Source organism: Alexandromys fortis, unplaced genomic scaffold (genome assembly GCF_014885135.2).
Source record: "Alexandromys fortis isolate MF-2015 unplaced genomic scaffold, M_Fortis_MF-2015_v1.1 scaffold_216, whole genome shotgun sequence".
In the NCBI taxonomy this organism is placed as follows: Eukaryota; Metazoa; Chordata; class Mammalia; order Rodentia; family Cricetidae; genus Alexandromys; species Alexandromys fortis.
Genome location: NW_026068089.1, coordinates 2,151,650 through 2,160,501, shown reverse-complemented (window position 1 = coordinate 2,160,501; position 8,852 = coordinate 2,151,650). Strand labels below are relative to the sequence as shown.

The 8,852-nt window shown below is 50.7% G+C and overlaps 1 pseudogene; it reads left to right on the top strand.

Moving 5' to 3' along the window:
* Positions 1-7,707: 7,707 nt before the first annotated feature.
* Positions 7,708-8,365, top strand: LOC126488813 (40S ribosomal protein S10-like; annotated as a pseudogene).
* The last annotated feature ends 487 nt before the right edge of the window (positions 8,366-8,852 follow it).

Sequence of the window (8,852 nt, the reverse complement as noted above, 5' to 3'; positions counted from 1 at the left end):
GAGCTTCCCTGCAGGAGAATGTTTCTGTCTCAGAGGAAAGTGTTACACAACACCCCACCCCTCCCTACAGTTCCTAGTTCTTTCTGCCCCCTCTTCTGCAAGGATCCCGAGCCTCGGAGGGTGACTACAGATGGCTAAAAAACAGGCCACATGCTGAAATAAGTCTGTTCACAGAGCTTCACAGTGGTTAGGGGTTGAGGTCGAGAACAAGGGATCTATGGGCCTAAACACACAGAGGCAATTTGGCCGGCATATCCCAACCATCTAGTAAAACCATAGAAGTTGTTTCCTATTGGAACATACGACCTCCCCAGCTACAGGTTTGTGTCCTAGATTTGGTACTAGATGTGAACACTCCCTTGGGGAGACGGCCTGAAATCCAACTGGAAGGCTACTGGTCTTATTCATGATAGCCAAGCCGCTATTGCACAAGCAGGAATATCCTGCCTGGCATGTCAGTATTTTAGCGTGCAGGGTTGACAGCCAAGCAGGAATGTCAGTGACAGTTCCCACCAGCAGCCTGCATGGCCCTTCAGACATGAAGAAAGCCAGCCAGCACGCTGGGAGTTCCCAGTTCAGTCCCAGTTCGATTTCTCCATGTCCTACAGTCAAAGCGGGTCCATACGGTGTCTGCAGCAATAGCTACTGTTGAGCCCTGGCCTACAACCAACAGCAGTAACAACAGCCTTTACGGTTTGTGGGGCCTGCGGGGTTTCCCTAGCCAACAACACATAGGAAGGTAGCCCACCCCGGCACCGGGGTTTTCATTTAATAACCAATGGCCTCTGGGAATGTCCTTTTGAATTTTTTTCTTTCAATTAACCCAGCCCCAGTAGGATTGTAAAGTGGACAGAAGTACCAACCATAACCGACTGTTTCTCCAATGGTTTTCCAAATATGCAAATACCCAAAGGTATTCCATTATATATATAACAAAACATTTGCGAGAAATGGGCAGGAGAAGACAACACCCCAAACCCCCATCTCATAACAAACTAAATAGATGTGATGTGCCTGTCAAACTGCCTGTGGGTGGGGTTATTACAAAGATAGCCTTGGCCAAGTAATCCGAAAGTCTGCTGTTCCTGTCTTGCTGTCAAGTGATTCGCAACTAAGACAGTAAAGCCCAACACAAGCAAGGTCTGACACAGCATGGGAGGTTCCGTCCATTGTATCCGTTGCTTCCTCCACAGATCAAGGTTGCGAATGGAGCATGGATCGGAGGCACAGACTTAATTAGCTCCCTGTAATCTTTAATCATTCCATATCCTGAAGCTCTTCCATGGAGTCTCCCTACATTTCTTCACACCTGATGAACTCAGTGGACCTGCCTTAATTTTCTCACACCTACTCAGGGCCGAGGAGTGGGGAGCACCAGCCCTCCCAGCGGCACCTGCAGGCTCCCTGGATTGGCACTGTGGATGTCACTGTAGCTGTTGCCTCTCCATCAACCATACCTGGCCGTAGGGAAAGTTCCGGGCTGGGCAAATATCTATACCCTAGTATGACCTTTTGCTGGAGGGAAGTGTGGGTCAGACTTGATCATCTTCACCATTACTGTTCTATCACAGTGTCCCTGAACTGCTCTCAGACTTTACAGCCACCCAGACGTCCCTCAGCACACCATTTGGTCTTTAGCAATTTTTTCTTCGGATCTCCAGCTTGTCACTATCTTGGCACATTTCCCAAGCTATGCAGTGAGACCTTTTCCTTCACTTTCCCTTTTTACTCCCTCCGCTAGGTTGCTGTCTCACTTTAAGAACTCTCTTTACATAACGGTCTAAGTTACTGCGGTCTGCCAACGCCTTTTCTACTTCGTAAAGATCTTGCCCCTCCAAGGGCTCAGCAAAGTCACTGAAGTCCACGCCAGCCTTGAGGTCCCTGCTGGGCCAGCTTGTCTCTAACTCTTCTGTGATCACAGATCTATCTGGCCCGGAGAACTAGGGTTCTAGCATGACCTTTCTTAGTCCTCCTTCTCTCAGTAGCATCTACGCCTCCTCTACGGTCCTCCAGCCCCTGATGGTTACGGGGACTTTAGACTGAGATAACCAAGTATCCATCAGAGACTGACTTCCATCACACTGTGGCAGGTCATGCAGCCTTGGCCTTAAGGGGAGATGGAAGTCACATCACTCAGTGTTCCTAAAGCCACACTCAGACTGATCCCGTCCATTCCCATGTCCCACGGCCTCAGAGCCAGCCTGAGACAGGCTCTTTCCTTGCTTGTTAAAAGTCTTTCTTAATTTCAGCAGCTCCAGGCCTGAGTATTTCTTCATCACACTATTTTCTTGCATTGGACCATGGTTAATGCCCTGCATGCTAGATTTCACAGAGATTTTCCCTCATTTTCTATAAAAGGTTGGGCTTGAAGAGCATTTCCTATGGCTTTTTATCACCTGTACCTCATCTTCTTGTTTATTTCATTTAGTAACCAAATCTGAGGTTAACATGGAGGATGCTAGCTCCACCTCCCTTTCTTGTCGCAATTGCCCCTTTACACAAACAAGCTTCTGTTTGGCCACCATGTCACCTCAGATGCGTTTCTGCCTACACACAACCTCTGCCACCGCTTGCCAACAGTCTCCACTCTTGTATGCTAATCTCAAAGACTACAAAATTTCCTCTTGACCTTTAACTTTCTCGGGGCATCTCCATAAGCACAGGGTGGCCCCCGCTCATCAAGCAGACATGCGACCCGTACTACACAGGTGCAGACTGCCATGCTGCAGTTCCTCCCACAGACATTCCTAATCCTGACGGCTCAGATTTGGCTGCATGTCTCACTATCTGGAGCAAGAGCCATGCAACTGTTTCTTAGCAGTTGTGTCTAGCGTGCACAAAGGCACGCTAGCATGCACAGAGGAAGGGTGGCTCTGCCGGAACCTCCTTAGCAGATACTCCCTGCTCAGGCTTCTCAGCCTCAGTTGCATGCCTTGCTACCCAGACACAGAGCTAGGTGCTCACTTTCTCCTAACTCATCTTTGGTTCTGTTGTGTCCCTCTTCAGGTGCCAAGTATATTGTGTGACAAACCTTTTCCTGAGGAGACAGAATCCACAGTCTACACACCCAGACAGGGATCACAAGACAGACCAAAGAACACAGACCACTGAAGCCCAACTAGGTGAACCAGTGAGTTTTATAGGTGTGGAGTTACTTACAGGAACAGAAATAATTCAAAGACAGCTGTGTCACCAAGGCCTAGCCTAACATGGGTGACAGCTCCCAAAACTGGGGACCTGGAGCACAGTGCACAGCCTGCAGGCAGCTCAGCAGGTTGGAGCGCCCTTTGCTGGTGCCTCAGTTGTCTAGACTTTCCAGACTGAACGACTTCTGCTTCTTCCCTCTCAGAGTCTGCTTTGCAGTTCAGCTCCTGTTTGAGACTCTTCTTGGGAGCTCAGCTCCACCCCCCTGAGAGTGACTCTCAGCTTTTATTGTTTGCTCTGGCAGAGAGGGGCCTAGAGAATCTGGTCAGTTTTAGGGATTTCCTGAAGCTATTTTGAGTTGGTTTCCTTTCTACTTAATGATCTGACTCTGTAAGATGAAGTGTTTCAGTCTCGGAGGAAACTGTTACACAGCAAAGCCTCAGGCCAAAACGGCCAACCTAAGGATAGCTAAGGGGTGTCTCTGCCCCTAGCCTGCTCGACTGGGAGGTGACTAGTGAGGACCCATTTGAGTCCATAAGGATCCTTCTTTGTGCTGTTCCACCAGCCGCTAGTCAGGACCCATGTGGTCAAGAATCCCTTCTGCATCCAGAGGTTTCTTTAGGAGGCCCCAAACTCCAAAGCAATCACTTCCAGAGTCATATTCTTCTCCCACCCGCAGAAGTCCTTCTCTGGATCTGCCCTACTGTCTGGAAACCCCAGAGCCCTTTTCTCTCCTGCTTCACAGCCTAGAACCTCTGGTTTAGCTAAGAATCCCGTCAGTGCTGTTTTTCCCACACTCAACACTATATCCGTCTGCAGACAAAGGAACCCAGTCACAACAGGGGCCCTGAGTGAGCCCCTGCCCTAGCAGCCCCCTCCTGATAGGCTTTGGAAAGAAGAAACTGCCCTGTTCCCTCTTTTTATTTTTCCACAAGTCTTTTTGAAAATACATTTTAAAATATTTGCCAGTGTAGGAGAAGTACATTTATTTAGACAGGAATGGAAAAAAATGCTGCTAGCAGTTTTTCCATGGAGGCTTTCCAGCCCACAGAGGTCTCTCTATAAATAATCTTACCCCAACCTGCCTCAATTATCTACTCTATTATAATAAAATAAAGCAGATAGCAAAACGGGAAGTGCTAACCCTCTTGGATGGCTTGAAGAGATTGGCTGAGGTCCAAGTGGCATGTGATAGGCACGGGTCACTGAGAGATCTGAGCAGCTGTGGGGGAATCCTGGACACAGAGGGACTTCCTGTTCACAGATGCTGCCCCCTGCACTCATGGAGAGCACCCCTGGACACAGAGGGACCTCCTGTTCACAGATGCTGCCCGCTGCACTCATGGAAAACACCCCTGGACACAGAGGGACCTCCTGTTCACAGATGCTGCCCCCTGGACTCATGGAGAACACCCCTGGACACAGAGGGCATCCCTGGACTCAGAGGGTACTTCCTGGGCACAGAGGGCACCCCTGGAAATGGAGGGCACCTCTGGACATAAAGAGCATCCCCTGGACATGGAGGGCATCTCTGGACACAGATAGCACCCCTGGACACAGAGGGTACCCCCTGGACATAGAGAGCACCCCCGGACATGGAGGACACCCCATGGACACAGAGGGAACCTCCTGGACATGGACGGCATCTCTGGACACAGAGCACTCCTGGACACAGAGGGCACCCCCTGGACATGGAGGACACCCAGACTTAGCTCTCCTTGCTCTTCCCCAGGAGTCGGACTCCCTGGCCTACAGCTTCCAGTTCTCTCCAGATGTGGAACTTGAAAGGAGTGAGTATCTGGCCTCTGAGCTCCTGGCTCCTCCTTGGAGGCACAGCATGGCACCACACTTGTTTCCTGGCACCATCATGGGGACAGTGTCTATGAAACAGACATAAACCACATAGCAGGAGGGTAGAGACAGTGGCAGGTCTGCCATTTCCATTCAGGGAGACCTGAGAGGGCCAGGGCTAGAAGTCTTGGAGCTGTCCCTGCAAAGCGCCTGGCTTAGCTTTGCCCAAAAGTGTTTATTTGCTGATTTGGGGGAAGGGGCGTGTAGATAGGGCAATGTGACCTCTTAGTGTTGTAACAGATATCCCAAAAATAGCCTCACTGTGGTTCCCTTAGCTGATAGCCAGTGGCCAAACAGTCCCACAGCCTGGTTTTCTAACTCCCAGAAAGCACTGTCTACCATAGTGTCCCCAGTAGTGTCCCCTAGTCTTTGCTATCACTGCAGCTGGGGACAAGCAGGCCTCACCACTTGAGGCCTGTCATCCCAGGGCCACCCTGGAGGAAGAGAATGTGGAGTACAGTATGGAAAAGACAGACCTAGAAACGGAGAACACCCATGGAGGTTAGGCTGTCCCAAATTTCAAGGTATGAGACAGGGACAGGATGAAGGTCCCAAGGGTGGAAAAACACTAAGCCACGGTGCCACTAGACCCAAGGCCATCTACCGCATTTGGTGGCCCAGATTCAGTCGCCCATAGCTGGGGAGTCATCACCTCACTTCCTCCGTGCCTGGGTGAGAGGATGTGGAGGGGTTAACTAACCTGCTAGGCCCAGAAGGGACTCCCCTGCCTAGGTCTTACCCAGAATTCACAGGGACTCGAAAGGGGAATTCCCTTCATAGGTCCCTTCCTCAGCCTGAGGATCAAGAACCACTTGGCTGGGGTGTCCCCCACCTCTCTCCAGGTTTAAGCATACACTCAGGGACAAACATACAAAATGGGGATACGTAGAGAGTTTCCCAGGGGGTATCCCAGGGTTCAAAAAGACCACTGGCAGGCAGATCTCTGGGAGTTAAAGGCCAGTAAAAGGTCCACAGACTGAGTTCCTGGACAGCCAGAGCTACACAGTGAACCCCTGTCTTGAAAAAAAGCCACAAAACGAAAAAAGAAAAAAAAAAGCTACTGGAATGGGGGTGGGAGCAGTGGGAGCAGAGAGCATCTTCCCTCCCCTTCCAGCGTTTCTTCAAGTGTTTCCACATTCGTTGTCCTTTTGTTGTTGTTGCTGCCACTGAGGATCATCCGGGCCAACGTGAGAAAGTGGCCCAGGTCACCAGGCCGGAAATGGAGGAAGTTAATGCAAGATTTCCCACAAATCAAAGCCAGGCCTCTTGATTAAAAACACATCAAAATCCTCTGCAACTACAGAGTTACAAAATCAAACTCCATGCTGTCTGCAAATGTTGCAGAGCCGCGCACTACCAGAGGGACAGGAGCTCGGTCATCCTCCGGTGTCAGGTTCCAGATTTCTGTCACCTAGCCCGACTCCGGATCTGGCTCGAGCCCTCCTCCCCGGGACCCGCCACCGGAACACCGCGCCGGAAGGAACGCGGCGGTCCCCGCAGCAGCGCCGAGCCCGGGCAGGGCCATGCCCCAGCTGCCCTGGCTGCGCCGGGACCTGCGCGCCGGGTGCGGCCGGGGAAGCCGCTACGTCACCGCGCGGTCCGCTGGGAGCCCGCAGTGCCAGCCAGGATTCCATTACATCACCCAAGCCGCGCTGGAAACACTGCTGCGAGCCATTGGCTGCCGCGCCGCTCTCCCAGCCAATAGCATGAGACTATGCAAATCGTCGCTGAGCCAACGCTTCCTTTGGCTCCGGTGTATGCAAATAGACGTCATTGCCCGGGTTGGGGTGCCTGGTCCAGGGATAAGGGGGGTGGATAAGAGTGTGTGGAAATTTGCAGCAGGGCTGGTTTGAAGACTTGACATCCCAAATCTGTTCCAGCCAGTCCCGAGGGGCACACAGTGCGAGTAAAGGTGAATGCCCTCAATTCTTAGGCCCTTTTCCGTTCAACTCACACAAGCAACGGTGCAAAAATGAAGTTAATTGCTGGGCGTGGTAGCACACGTCTGTAATAATCAACATTTGAGACTTGGCCAGCCCGAGCTACAAGAAACCCTGTCTCAAAAAAAGCAAAACAGAGGGCTGGAGAAATGGCTCAGCTGTGGAGAGCGCTGGCTGTTCTTAAGAGGACCTGGGTTTGGGTTCTTAACCTTTGTCCTGGACTCCAACGCCCTCTTCAACCCCAGCGGGCACCAGGTATTCACAAGTTGCACATACATACACGCAGGCAAAACTTTCACACATAGAAAACGAGTCGATGTTTAACTTTGTTTTGTTGTTGTTTTAGAAAAACGGCAAAATTTCAGACAACTTGGAAGCAGAGAGAAGAAAGAAATGAGAGATGTGGAGGTACAGAAAGCCGGACACGCTTCCACCGATGCTAGGTCAAAGCCCTGTGAGAAGACACAACAAAGAACAAGAGACCCCTCTCTGCCTGGGAGGTGGGCAGAGCTCGGTTGACTTCTCCAGAGAACCCGAGGCCATAGCACCTAGTCAGCTGTCTGTAGCCTCCCTTTCTCAGGGGTAGGTTCCAATGACTCAGGAAAACAACACAAACCACACCTGTGCTGGACTTATACAGAAGTTTGTGGTTTTTTCTTATCACTATTTCCTAAAGAATTTAGCATTACAATAATTCACATAGGATTTATCACACTAGATATTATCAGTACATGAAACTTTAAAGAAAAACCAGGTGTGGCGTCTTGTAACCCCAGCAGTCAGGGGGCTGGGGTATGAGGATCTTGAATTTGAGGCTGGCCCCAGGCTATACAGTAAAACTGTCTTAAACCCTACACAATCCCCTTTCCAGCCTCCGTCCTTGACCCTGCAGCCACCGCGATGTTGATGCCCAAGAAGAACCATCTATGAGCTCCTTTTTAAGGAAGGGGTGATGGTTGCCAAGAAGGATGTCCATATGTCCAAACACCCTGAGCTGGCAGACAAGAACATGCCCAACCTTCATGTCATGAAGGCCATGCAGTCTCTGAAGTCTCGAGGCTACGTGAAGGGGCAGTTTGCCTGGAGACACTTCTATTGGTACCTTACGAATGAGGGCATCCAGTATCTCCGCGATTATCTCCACCTACCTCCGGTGATCGTGCCTGCCACCCTGTGCAGCAGCCTTCCCGAAACTGGCAGGCCTCGGCCCAAAGGGCCAGAGGGTGAGCGCCCCGCAAGATTCACAAGAGGGGAGGCGGACAGAGACACCTACAGAAGGAGTGCTGTATGCCCCCTGGTGCTGACAAGAAAGCAGAGGCCGGGGCTGGCTCAGCCACCGAGTTCCAGTTTAGAGGAGGCTTTGGTCATGGACGTGTTCAGCCACCACAGTGAGCTTGAAGACTGTTGTTTGGAATAAACTTTAAAGAAAAGTGAAAAAAAAACCCAACACAATTATAGGAAAGAATGTGTATCTGTTATATGTGCATATTACACTGTTTGCATAAGGAATTTGAACCCCTCCAATTCTGGGATCCTGTGAAGTTCTAGGATATCCCCCAATGGATAGCAAGGATCTCTGACTATAGAGATGTAGAGAAATATCTCAGGAAATTGGGGAACCACCCAGGGCTGCCGGGAGAACAGAGAACATCCCTCCGTGAGTCTGGAGGACCAGGCGCTCCACATGGAATGCGAGTGCCTCAGCTCCTGATGAGAGTGAGCTTCTGTCCCCCACACACTTCTGCTCTGTTCAGGCGCTCTGTGGAGCAAGTAATTTGTATCTACTTGCTGAATCCTATCTTTTAAACTCTTTTATTTATTGTTTATAGTGTGTACGTGTATGAGATGTCTGTGGGAGGGAGAGAAAGGGAGAGCAGTGCGTGCGTGTCACAGCACACATGTGATGGTCAGGAGAGC